Below are 13,096 nucleotides of genomic sequence, written 5' to 3'. Positions count from 1 at the left end.
CACTCACTAGGGCTTTCCATCTATCTGACTTTACTTACTAGGACTTTCACCTAGCTTCACTCACTAGGGTTTTCAGCTAGCTTCACTCATCAAGATTTTTCCACTGCCCAGCTTCACTCACCGGGACTTTCACCTGTCTAGCTTCACTCACCAAGATTTTCCCAACTGTCTGGCTTCACTCACCAGGACTTTCACCTACCTAACCTCCAGTTAGAACTTTCTCAGTTAAGTATCCAGTCAACCCTTTAACCTACTTGACTCTTTTTCACATCAAACTGGTCAATCCTTGACCAGAGGGGAATTGTATCAACAATCTCTCCAATCGAGCGATTGCATTTGCAATCTCCGTGTATTATCAAACATCGAAACCCAAACATCAAGATTCAAGCTTGAGCCAACTCAAACTCAATCAACCAGGTCAACCTTGACCTAGGGATATTGCACCAACATGACACACATCAAAATGAGTAATTTTAAAAAGAAAAATATACTATAGATATATGATGTATATATGATATGACATGACATGACATAGTATTTTTGTTGGATTTTTCATAATAAAATGAATGTGAAATATGATGTCATGACATATTATGGGTAAACAATCATGGTTATTTAGCATAAATAAATATATCTAGATTATCTATCTAAGCATTTCTAGATCTTTACTAACTTAAAATTAATCCTAGATTGCTCTTATTTTCCTAAGAAAATGCTAGAATCCCAATTTGACATTTCTTTTGATTTTCCTTATTGTGTCAATTTAAATTAAGTCCAATTTCTCATAGTTTGACACATTTTACTCTTCCCAAGAGTAATCAATTAATCCTTTTCATTTTCAAAGGGTAACAAAACCTTGAAAATACCTTCCAAGTATCAAAATTTTCAAGGTTAGGTTAACTACCATTCCAATTAAAGTTGACACTTTCTAAACCCATGTAGGGCGAAGAGAATATATACTCCTAGGAACCCAAAATCTATTGGTGTTGTTTGAGTGTTCTAGGTATTCACTAGGGATATCTTCCCTAGTTACCTTCCTGATGACCTTCCTAAGTTTCTTAGAAGCCTTGGTCATGCTCCTCTCCTCTAGGGATAGCTTCCCTTGTAATCTTCTTAGTGACTTTCTTAGACTTCTTTAAAACCTTAGTTACATTGGTCTTCTCAAAGATACTTCTAGGGATAACTTCTCTTGTATCTTTGACTTGACCCCTAGATCTAGGATTAGTTCCATAACTATATGGAACTCTATAATAAGAAGACACATCCTTCTTGGCGGTAGGTTTCTATCCCAAACTTCTTTGGCCATAGGATGACTCTTGCATTCCTAAACCTAGGTTGTGCTCATTTTGTCCCTTAAAGATATTTTTCATTCTTTTTAGGGTATTTTACAATTTATCAAGTCTTAACCTCAAGGCTTGGTTTTCCATCCTTAAATCCTTAGATTTTGATTTTTCATTTGGTCCTTGAGCATTTCTATTTCTAGGCTTATATCTAAAATCCATAGAATTTTTGCCTATATTGTTATTTACCTTCTTAACCTTATGTGAGGTGGTCCTAGCATGAAAAGTACATATTTTTCTTTAATCCTATCATGCCTTTTATTTTCATGATAAATAGTATTGAAATGATATAAATTATTTCCAGCATGTTTTTTATCATTACTTAAAGGAGTTGGTTTAATAAACGATACATTGGGTTTGCAATTAAAAGCTCCCCCTTTACTTGTGCTTCCTCCTTTGATTTTGGTCGGATTCTTCCCCTTTGGACATTGACTCCGGTAATGTCCATTTTATTTATGCAAGAAGTACATAATGTACTCCTTACTCTTGTGTAGCATGAGGCCGACCTCCTTAGGCTTCTCCTTGTCCTTTGATGTCACTTCACCCTTAATCTTGACCAATTTAGGACACTTACTCTTGTAGTGTCCTTTTTCTCTACACTCGAAATAAATAATATGAACTTTATTATTTATAATTGAAATTTCTATACCTTTACTTGTAGGGGTGACACTTTCTCCATTTGATCTGGATGAAGAGACTTCTTCTTGATCCGACATTGATGTTCCACACTTCCCCTCAATCCTTGAGGTGGAGGCTTTTTCATCTTCATTCTCTTGTACATGAAACAAAGAGTATGCACCCTTTTTGCCTTTTTCGTTGCACTCCTTTGAGGATGAAACTTCTTGGACTTCTTCTTCTTCTTCCGATGTTGAGCACCTCCTAGCCTCGGAGTCCTCTTCTTAATAATCCAATAAGTTGTCCTCTTTGGATTTTTCTTGACTTGGTGTAGTGGAGGGTTCTTCATGGATCTTCACCAACTTGCTCCAAAGTTCCTTGGCATCTTTATATTTCCCCCATCTTGCTCAAGATGTTGCCAGGCAATAAATTGACCAATAACTTGATCATTTTTTCATTTGCCTCGTATCTTTGAACTTGCTCCTTGCTCCATTTGTTCTTCTTGATGATTTTGCCTTTGCTATCCTTTGGAGTTTCAAAACCTTCCATTAGAGAAAATCATTGCTCTATCTTCATCATGAAGAAGTTTTTGATTCTTGATTTCCAAGAATCAAAGTTTTCCATTGCGAATGGTGGAGGCACTCTTATGTCGAATCCGAGCTCATCTCGGAATTCCATCTTGAAGTTGAGCCTTTGATAAAGTCTTTGACTTAATGAAATTTGGGCTTCAACTTCTTCTTCCTCTAGTTTGTTGCCCCTTCGGCGATGAGTTCAGTAAAGAGCGGCTTCACTCTAATACCACTTGTTGGGTTACTTCTGGACATAGAGGGGGGGGGGGGTGAATAGCTCGTCTCGCTCGTTGGCTTGCTTCGTAGATGTTGATTTGCAACGGATAGAATCAAAGTCAAGCTCTTCAATGCTAATACGTAGATTTACTTGGTATCCACCTTAAGAAAAGGTAACTAATCCAAGGATTTACACACATAAAAACTCTCCACTAAGAAAGAAACTCCTTCTCAGATACAACCAGAGGTGGAGAAACCTCGTATAATACTCACACAACAAGATACAACTTGAAGCAAGAAGTAAATACAGAAATCTGAAAGAAAACCTCTTCTTACTTGATCTTGTATAGCTTGAGGATGCCTCTTGACTCTTAGAAGTGCAACAACACTTGTCCCCAAGATGCTTCAAGAACTGGCGGAAGAAATCGTAATCTCGGTGGAGAATATCGGGAGAAGTCTATGGAGAAGAAAACTCGCCAACAAATTTATACTCTGTGCTCTTAGGGCTCTCAATCGATTGAGTCTGCTCCTAATCGATTTCCACGTCAGATCAGCGTAATCCCAGCCATCGAAAGCTCGCTACCTATGCAATGGTCATATCCCAATCGATTGGTTGATCGATTGAGGAGGCTTAAATCGATTAACCGATCGATTCAGAGCGCCTCTGTGCTCTTCGCTAGAAATACCTGGAATCGATTGACCAATCGATTCAAACTTCCTTGTAACCTCGCAAGAAATTCAACCCCAATCGATCGACTAATTGATTGGCGGTGCCCAATCGATCAGCTAATCGATTAGGAACCTCTCTGTGCTCACAAGAATGTCTCTCAATCGATCGATCAATCAATTGGGTGCTGGTTTAATTGATATCCTGATTAAATTGACCAACCTTAACTTACCTAAATCAAGTCTAGGGTTTCCAAACCCAATATTCGATTAATGTTGGCCTGTTAGGATTATCATTGGCTCACTCATCAGGATTTCCCATCTGCCTAGCTTCACTCACTAGGTCTTTCAACTGACTTCACTCCAGGACTTCCCATATGCCTAGCTTCACTTACTAGGTTTTTCACCTAGCTTTACTCACCAGGACTTCCCATCTGCTCAGCTTCACTCACTAGGTCTTTCCCACCAAGTGTCCGGTCTTGACTGACCCACTTGGATTTTCATCTTCTACCAATCTTCCCGTTGGACTTCCCAGTCAAGTATCCGGTCAATTTTGATCTACTTGACTTTTCTTCACATTAAATTGGTCAACCTTGACCAATCTCCCCAAACAGACGATTGCTCCTACAATCTCCATACATTGCCAAAACAATCTTCATATATTGTCAAATATCGAAACTCACACATTATGACTCAAGCTTGATCCAATTCAAGCTTAGTCAACCTAGTCTACTTTGACCTAGGGAAATTGCACCAATAAATCCTTTTTCGAGACTGGAAATGCTAAATTTATTGAGAATGATGGGAGTGATAAAATTAGGGAAATATCATTTAAGGAGAATATTGATAATCCTAATATGGTAATTACCGATGTGGCTAATAGTGAAATAATTATCATTCCACATATAGTTGAAGATATACAACTAGAAGGGGTAGTTGATCATGATATTCCTATGTCACATTCAATTCAATTGGAAGGTACATCTGTTGGAACCTCAAGGTGTTTTGATGTGATCAAACAAGCTAAGTTAGGTCCTGCGTTTGTTTAACCCTTGTGTCTAAGTGTGCAGGAGCTTAGGAACACAGGAAGTCGAGCGGAAGACGCGGCTAGCGAGAAGGACGGCACAAGGAGAGAGACGACGGGCTCGGTGCGTTCGAGGGACGAGGTGACCACGGAAGAGTACACCGGTGGACGAGAAGAACGTGCGCGACGTTCGAGGGACGAGAAACCGGGAAGGAAGGCTGCTCGAGGAGAAGGCCGGAACTTGGGTTCGGGTGAGCCCTATTCCGGATGGCCCAGATCATCCAAGCTAGCGGAGCCGGAGCGAACAAGACCCGGATCGAGACGAGCTGAACCGGAGGAAAAAAAAGTCAACATTGTTGACTTTGGGCTCCGGGGCGCCCGGAGTAGTCCAGGGCACCCGGAGCCCTTTAGGGCGCCCGTAGCCCTCCAGGGCGCCCGGAACCCTTTCGGGCGCCCGGACCTGGATTTTGACCAGGATCTGATCGTTGGGGATAGAATTTTATCCCCCCCAGGGTGCCCGGAACTTCTTTCAGGCGCCCGGACCAGTACTATAAATAGAGTACTGGTCTGCACATTTAGAACATCTCACTTGTAATCAATTCTTTCTGTGCTTTCAGTTGTGTTATTTTCATTTGTGCTGTCAACGTTGTAAAGAGGCTTCTCCGCCCAGAGGAGATCATAGTGCGCTTACTTTCCTTGGATTAGCAATCCTCTGATTGCAAACCAAGTAAATCTCTGGTGTATGATTTCTTTACTTAGTCTCTACTTTTTATTACAAGTGTTTATGATATAGTTGAAATCCGAGAAAGGTTCAAGTTTTATTTTTTAGGGCAATTCACCCCTCCCATCTTGTCGGCCTCCAAAGGGACCAACAAGTGGTATCAGAGCAAGGCGCTTCAGGAGGACTAACCACCGATCGAAGCAACAAGATGGCCGGACCAAGCATCGTCTCACCAAAATTCGAGGGGAACTTCGCAGACTGGAAGCGTCGTATGGAGGTATTCCTAAGAACTGATTTCGAAATTCGGTTTATAATGAAGTATGGTTTTTTAGCTTCGACGAATCAAGATAGAAAAGAAAAAGAAGAGAGCAATTGGACAAAGAAGGAGCAGAGTGAATCTGTAGCAAATAGCCGTGCGGAATATCATCTACTGAGTGTGTTACCACCTCAAGAGGTCAACCACATCGGAAGCTATTCATCTGCTAAAGAATTCTGGGAGAAGTTCCTGGAACTCCATGAAGGCACGTCTGAAGCAAAGCTCGCTAGAAGAGACATCCTCCGGAACAAGTTGATGAACATTCGTCTGGAAAAAGGTGAGAAGGTAGTCAATCTACACGCAAAGGTAAAAGAACTGATTACTGATCTCAAGAACCTCGGAGAAACGGTAACAAATCGAGACAGCATACGCTACGCACTCAATGCGTTTCCCAGAACTCCGGAGTGGACATCAATCGTCGACGTCTACTATATTTCAAAAGACCTGGAGGTAAGTACTTTAGAAGAGTTGTTTTCTACTCTTGAGTTACATGAAACCAGGTGTGCAGCTACAACAAAAGACTCAAGTCAGATAATGGCGCTGAACGCAACCAAGAAGGATGAACCCGAGTCAGACTCCGAAGAAAACCAAGAAGCATATATGGTAAGAAACTTTAAAAAGTTTTTTTAGATCTAATAAATTTAAAGAAATGCAGAATAAAAAGAATCCAAGAAATAGAAGAAAAGTGCATTGCTACCAGTGTCAAAAGGAAGGACACTTAAGAGAGGATTGCCCAGAACTAAAGAAGGACAAAATGAAGACACCCAAGAAACACAAGAACCTAAAAGCTACTTGGGACGAAACTTCATCATCTGAGTCCGAGATTCAAGAATATGCGGGGATTACACTGATGACAAGCTACAAAGGACAAAGTACATCAGAACCCAGCATCGATGAAGGGGGAGCGACCTCAGATGGAAGTAGCGAAGCAGGGGGAGATTCATGCTTTAAGTCTGATATGGTAAGTGAGGTATGCCTCTTACCCCCTGATGAACTTTACTTTGGTATTAAGGCAATGGCTAAATCGATGTATAAATTAGAAAATAAAAATATCAAATTAGAAAATGAAATTTTAGAAATAAAAAGAATTTTGGCAAAATCATGTCTTATAGAGGATTTTGATAAATTAAAAACTGAAAATGAAAAACTAAAAGAAGAAATAGAAAGATTGAAAAAATCTAATGGTTCAAATATTTCTACTTTTAGAAATTATAGAGGTTTAAATTGGTATTATAGATTTCATCAAAGTCAAATTAGAAATATATCAAAAGTCTATGTACCTAGAAAATACTTGGTTAATCCTGTAGGTAGAAACCTCTATTGGGTTCCAAAAACCTGTTTAATTTAAAATTAAAATTAGACTTAACATTTTCAGCAAGGAAATTAAACAACTAATTTCTTTATGAGGCTTTGTCTAAGGAAGTGGTTGTTGCTCCAATAACCAAGAAGGCCTAGTGCCTCGCTACGACCTGGAAGCCAAGTATCGAAATGAAAAGTTTAATTGACTAACTGAAAAAGCATTAATTTAAATTACTTAATGCTTTAAAAGAATTATTCAATTTTTGTTAGAAAATATTTATTTTTTTTTTAACTTGACTTAGAATTTTTTTTGAAATTGTTTAAGAAAGTTAACTTGGAATTTTTTTTACCTTAAGATTTTTTTTTTAAAAAAAAATAATAAATATATATATTTTGACTAAGAATTTTTTTGATAATATTGCTTTATAATTTTTCTCAATATTATCTTAGAATTTTTTTTAATTAGAAATTTTTTTTTGGAAATGTTGAAATAAGTTTCAAATTTAAAATTTTTTTTATGACTATTTTTATCTGAAAAATGTTTTACTTAAACTTTTCTCGAAAGAAAGATTCTGAAAAGTGTCTTTACTTAGACATTTTTAAATATTTTACACTTAAAGTTTTTTTTTAATTTACCTTAGACTTGTTAATAACCCCAATTTTTATGTGATCAAAGGGGGAGAAGTATGTTAAGTCTAGGGAGAGGTAATATAATTTTTCAATTAAAAAATATTTAGACCTATTTAAATATAAATTATTTTTATTGCATATGTTTACCCTAACTTAACTTGGGTTGCTCACATCAAAAAGGGGGAGATTATTGGAACCCCAAGGTGTTTTGATGTGATCAAATAAGCTAAGTTAGGTCCTGCATTTGTTTAACCCTTGTGTCTAAGTGTGCAGGAGCTTAGGAACACAGGAAGTCGAGCGAAAGACGCGGCTAGCGAGAAGGACGGCATGGGGAGAGAGCCGACGGGCTCGGTGCGTCCGAGGGACGAGGTGACCGTGGAAGAGTACACCGGTGGACGAGAAGAACGTGCGCGGCGTTCGAGGGACGAGAAACCGGGAAGGAAGGCTGCTTGAGGAGAAGGCCGGAACTTGGGTTCGGGTGAGCCCTATTCCGGATGGCCGAGATCACCCAAGCTAGCGGAGGCGGAGCGAACAAGACCCGGACCGAGACGAGCTGAACCGGAGGCGAAAAAGTCAACGTTGTTGACTTTGGGCTCCGGGGCACCCGGAGCCCTCCGGGGCGCCCGGAGCCCTCCGGGGCGCTCGGAACCCTTCCGGGCGCCCGGACCTGGATTTTGACCAAGATCACGTCAAACGCGATCTGATAGTTGGGGATAGAATTTTATCCCCCCAAGGGAGCCCGGAACTTCTTTCAGGCGCCCGGACCAGTACTATAAATAGAGTACTGGTCTGCACATTCAGAACATCTCACTTGTAATCAATTCTTTCTGTGCTTTCAGTTGTGTTCTTTTCATTTGTGTTGTCAACGTTGTAAAGAGGCTTCTCTGCCCAGAGGAGATCATAGTGCGCTTACTTTCCTTGGATTAGCAATCCTCTGATTGCAAACCAAGTAAATCTTTGGTGTATGATTTCTTTACTTAGTCTCTACTTTTTATTACAAGTGTTTATGATATAGTTGAAATCCGAGAAAGTTTTGAGTTTTATTTTTTAGGGCAATTCACCCCTCCCCTTTTGCCGGCCTCCAAAGGGACCAACAACATCATCTCAAATTAAGGTATTCCCTACTATGGTTGAGAATGCCTTCCAATTACCTCAAGATCAAGTGCCACTAAGGAGATCCATTAGAGAAAGGAGATCCATGATGTCTCGTGATTATGTATATCTCTAAGAATATGAGTTTGGCATTGAGTTGGAAGATGATCTCACATCCTTCTAGAAGTCAAACAATGGCCTCATCCAAAAAAATGGATCGAATCTATGAAGGAAGATATAAAGTCTATGGCGGACAACGACGTTTGAAAACTTATTGAATTACCTGAAGGTGTAAAATTTGTTGGTTGTAAATAGATATTTAAAACCAAACAAGATTTACATGACAATATCAAAAAGTATAAAGCATGCCTAGTCGCCAAGGAATTTACTCAAAAGGAAAACATTGATTACAAGGAGACTTTTTTGCCGGTTTCGACGAAAGACCCCCTTAGAGTAATCAATAATCATGACACTTGTAGCTCATTATTGTATAATCGATGAGCATGTGGGAAAATTGGGGGACGGGGGGGGGGGGGGGTTGAATCATGTGTGTTTTAAAACTTATCTTTTCAACTTTTATAAACAAAGTGTGTAGCGGAATAAACGAACAAAAAACACAAATGAAAGAAGATAAAAATTTTTACTTGGTTCGGAGCCTTCAACGACTCCAACTCCAAGACCCAGGTCTGTTAGACCTATTGACGAGTGATCAACTAAATTCTCTATCGGTAAACTCTCAGTAGAATAATCGAATACAAGAATATGAAGAAGGATAGTGTAACAAACCTACACTGCCTTAGCAATAAAATAAATAACTTGTAATTAAATTGTTGTCAACACGAAAATGTCGAAGTTGAATGCTCGTGTGTTGGTGTCAATCTGTCGACAACTGTTGGAAGTAATAGATTGTAGCATAATAGTAGTACAACGAAGTCGGAGTGGCAGAATGGTCGTATGAGCTCGTATGGAAGTTTTGTTCTGAGGCTGCTAGTCTAGGCTCCTTTTATATAGGTATTTTCGGGTGCCTGGACCACCCCGAGCGCCTGGATAGAGGCCTATCCGATCTTGCTTCATCACTGAATTATCCACCTCCGGGCGCCTAGAGATCCTTTTTCCAGCCAATTGATTTTGTACATCACAAGATTAGCAAAATAGACTTATCATAATATTAAATAACATTATTAATTAGATCCTATTTTACCAAGACCAGGATCTAGTTATGGTATTAAATTAAACTTCCAAAATAATTGTAAGTTGAACTAACCCTTATAGTTCCACTAGGACTCGTCATCACTAGATCACTCTCGTCTAGCGATTTACCTTCACTTACTATTTGTAGTCACTTGACTTGCCTCTTGACCCACCAAGTCTTCCTGCCAATTGTTAGATCTGTAGGCCCAATTGGATTTCAGCCAGCTATCAGGTCCCGCAGACCCTGCTGGACTTCCTGCCAGATATTATGTCGCACATCGACCTATCTAGACTTTGTGCTAGTTATCATGTCCTCTAACCTAACTGGCCTTCAGCCTGGTATCAATTCTTCTAGACCCCGTCAATTCCTACATACTTGGTAAAAGTATCAGATAACACAGAATTTAACTTTAACTATTTATCAGTTATCAAATCCGAAGATCAATTATTAGTGTAATTAGTGTTAACTACACTTACAATTGAATTAAGTTTAATTACATTTAATTAATTTAAGTTTAATTAAATTAAAGTTTAATTAAATTAAAGATTAATTAAATTTTAATTTAAAGTAAATTAAAGATTACGCTTTAATTTAATAATTAATTGTAATTAATTTGAGTATTATTTGATTAATTAATTTTTAGAATAATTAAATTAGGATTAGTTAGTTAATTAATTATTTATTTTAATTAATAATGATTAGTTATTAATTGAGATTTATATTAATTGATTAGTAATTAAGAATTTTTAATCTTTAATTAAATTAATTCAGATTTAATTAAGTTAGTTAGGATTAATTAAGATAGATTTCAAATTAATTAATTGAATAAATTAAGATTAATAATTATTGAATTTTAGATTAATTAATTAATTAATTATGATTAACTATAATTTAATTTAATTTAATTTTCATCTTTAAGTTTTAATTGAAGTTTAATTAATTTATGATTTAATTAAAGTTTTACTTTTTAATTATAGATTTAATTGAGATTTAAATTTAGGTTTTAATTAATTAAAATTAATACTAAGTAGAAAAATCAATTTTTACTTCGATATATGTTATTCCGATAATTAATAATTCGGAGTAGTATATAATAAACAAGTTTAATAATAATACTGTAAAAAATAAAAAAAAGTATATTCTACTTTGTATTAAAAAAATGCGGATTTCACTTTTTTATTTATAGTTTATTAACCTGACATGATGTATAAGATCAGTAACAAGGTGACCTTAGAGCCGAACAAAATAATTAACGCCCAAAAATATCTTAGCGGCTAAAATACTCCGTGCTCGGCGGTTCTTTCTCTAACCCTAGCGGCCTCATTCTTTTCGCCTCGTTCTGATCTCTTGGTAAATTATCTTTTCTGTGGGCATGCGTCGTTGTTGGTCTGTGGGCATACATTTTGTGATTTGAGGAACTACCAATCTCTTCCCCTAGACGCCAATCTCTCGCCTTTCTTTCTTTGCCATGCAAGATTTAGGGTTTTGAAGGTTGTCGACTGCTCCACCGCAACGGAAATAGTGGAAAGGAGGGTTCTTTCGGAGTGGGAGTTGCCGATTTGTGAGTGACTATTTCCGGATTCGGTCTTACAGGTGGAAAAGGGCAACTTTTTTTTCGCTTCTTTGAGCTTCCCGAATTCGATTGCCGATTCTTGGTGGTGGTGTGGCTTTTCCGAGTGCGATGGTGGAAAGCAACGCGGTGAACGCCTGTGAGTCAAAGGTATGGACAATCTGTCTCATTCCTCGCTTTGAATTTTGTTAAAAGAAACAATTGCGCTTTGGTGGATTCGCTGAGGTGCTAATGCTTTTGTTAAATTGATGCGGTAGTTTTGCTGCTTTTAGTCGATTTGGGGACTTTATCTTCATTTCTGCGTTCATTTAATCGGTCAAAGATGGGATCTTTGGTAGTTTTTATTCGTTTTCTTTGTAGTTTTTATCCCCATTTGCCTGATGGGTTTTTCAACCAGTTCGTGCATTCCAAAGAGAATAAAACTTGTTGGTCTCTGATTCGCTCAAAAGAAGTCACAGAAAAGTTTGATATTTTCACAGTCCAAACAAGAATTTTGAATCCTTGATGCAATAACTACAATCAACAAAGAGTAAACACTTCAGACTCAGAGGAAGAAATCAAACTAAGGATCAGCATTCTGAATCTGGTAGGAAGTGTCATATATCAGCAGCTAAATTGATGGAAATTGAAATAACATTTGTCAATTTTCTTTTCCTTTATTACTTGAGGAGTTTAGTTTGTCTATGACACACCATATTCTCTTTGATAGTTTTTCTTGCTGAAAATTTATCAACTTACATTTAATTATTATTATTTTTACAATCACATTATCATCATCATCAAACTATCCTGAATTACTATTCGAGATTGACTATATGAATTTTATTCCTCCATGAGTATGGTTGATTGTATTATTTGTAATATTAAAAATCAATTAACTTTTTTTTAATTATGTTAACTAATGTTATCTTTGGTCTCCTTCTACCTCTTACATCTTCTACTGTAATATCTCACACAATTTTAGGTATAAAATATATTCATTTCCGTGGAACATATCCCTATTATTGCTACCTATATTAGCTTAATTTATTATTTATTGGAGCTACACCTAATTTTTCTTAAAAATATTATTTTGGTTCATATACACCTCAAAATACCATACGTATGTTTCTCTTGTGATTCATACAATCAAAGAAACTTCATTTCAGGCATTGTACTTTCAATTTCTTTTCTTGTTATATTCAATGTTGATTTCAAAAAATGTGAAAATAAAGAAGCATTTTCCTACTATTTTCATGACTAAGGTTGGTTGATATGGATCTACTAGGATTTGCTAGTATCTTTAATTTAAACAGTTTGAAATGTAATTGCTACTTCTCTTTCCCTTAAGACTCTGGATATTGTTTTGTCAAATTCACTGTAGCATTTGTAGCAAAAGATGATTACCCTCACTATTTTGTCAAATTCATCATACTACTTGAAATTACATTTCACAACTTATTTTAGGTATGCTTATTGAGTAACTTTGGCGTGTAATTTTCCCAATATAATTAAACTACATGCAATTTATGTCTTTTGCTTCTTACTTTATCTACAAAAAAATTTCTCTCCCATTATAATTTAACTACATGCAGTGATCCGGCGGTAAGGACAGGGGACCCCCTTTGAGGGGAGTCAATGACACGTAGAGGTCAAAAGTCAAAAGGGTCGACCTGAGGGCCAGTCGATCGGAGAAGGGTTGGTCGACCGACCGAACGGGTCCGAGCGGAGTCAAAGACAACCCGACGGGAAGTCGGGTTTTCGACGCTCATGGTGAACAGGGTCGCCGGGCCGAGCGGATAGCCCGCTCGGCCGAGGCGTAAAGCATCAATGCTGTGAAGGAACAGTCTCAGTCGAGCACGCGATG

General features: G+C 37.6%; 1 long non-coding RNA gene across 2 annotated transcripts; it reads left to right on the top strand.

The window, feature by feature from the left end:
* The first annotated feature begins 10,931 nt into the window (after positions 1–10,931).
* LOC122020829 lies at positions 10,932–12,012 on the top strand. Of its 2 annotated transcripts, none has more exons than XR_006122339.1 (2): positions 10,932–11,400; positions 11,730–12,012. It is a non-coding gene; the product is annotated as an uncharacterized LOC122020829 (long non-coding RNA). The 2 variants fall into 2 exon arrangements; XR_006122338.1 differs by having other exon boundaries at positions 11,611–12,012.
* The last annotated feature ends 1,084 nt before the right edge of the window (positions 12,013–13,096 follow it).

This window comes from Zingiber officinale, chromosome 9A (genome assembly GCF_018446385.1).
Source record: "Zingiber officinale cultivar Zhangliang chromosome 9A, Zo_v1.1, whole genome shotgun sequence".
NCBI classification, from domain to species: Eukaryota; Viridiplantae; Streptophyta; class Magnoliopsida; order Zingiberales; family Zingiberaceae; genus Zingiber; species Zingiber officinale.
Note: the sequence above shows the minus strand (reverse complement) of the source record. Positions and strands in the feature narration are given on the sequence as shown.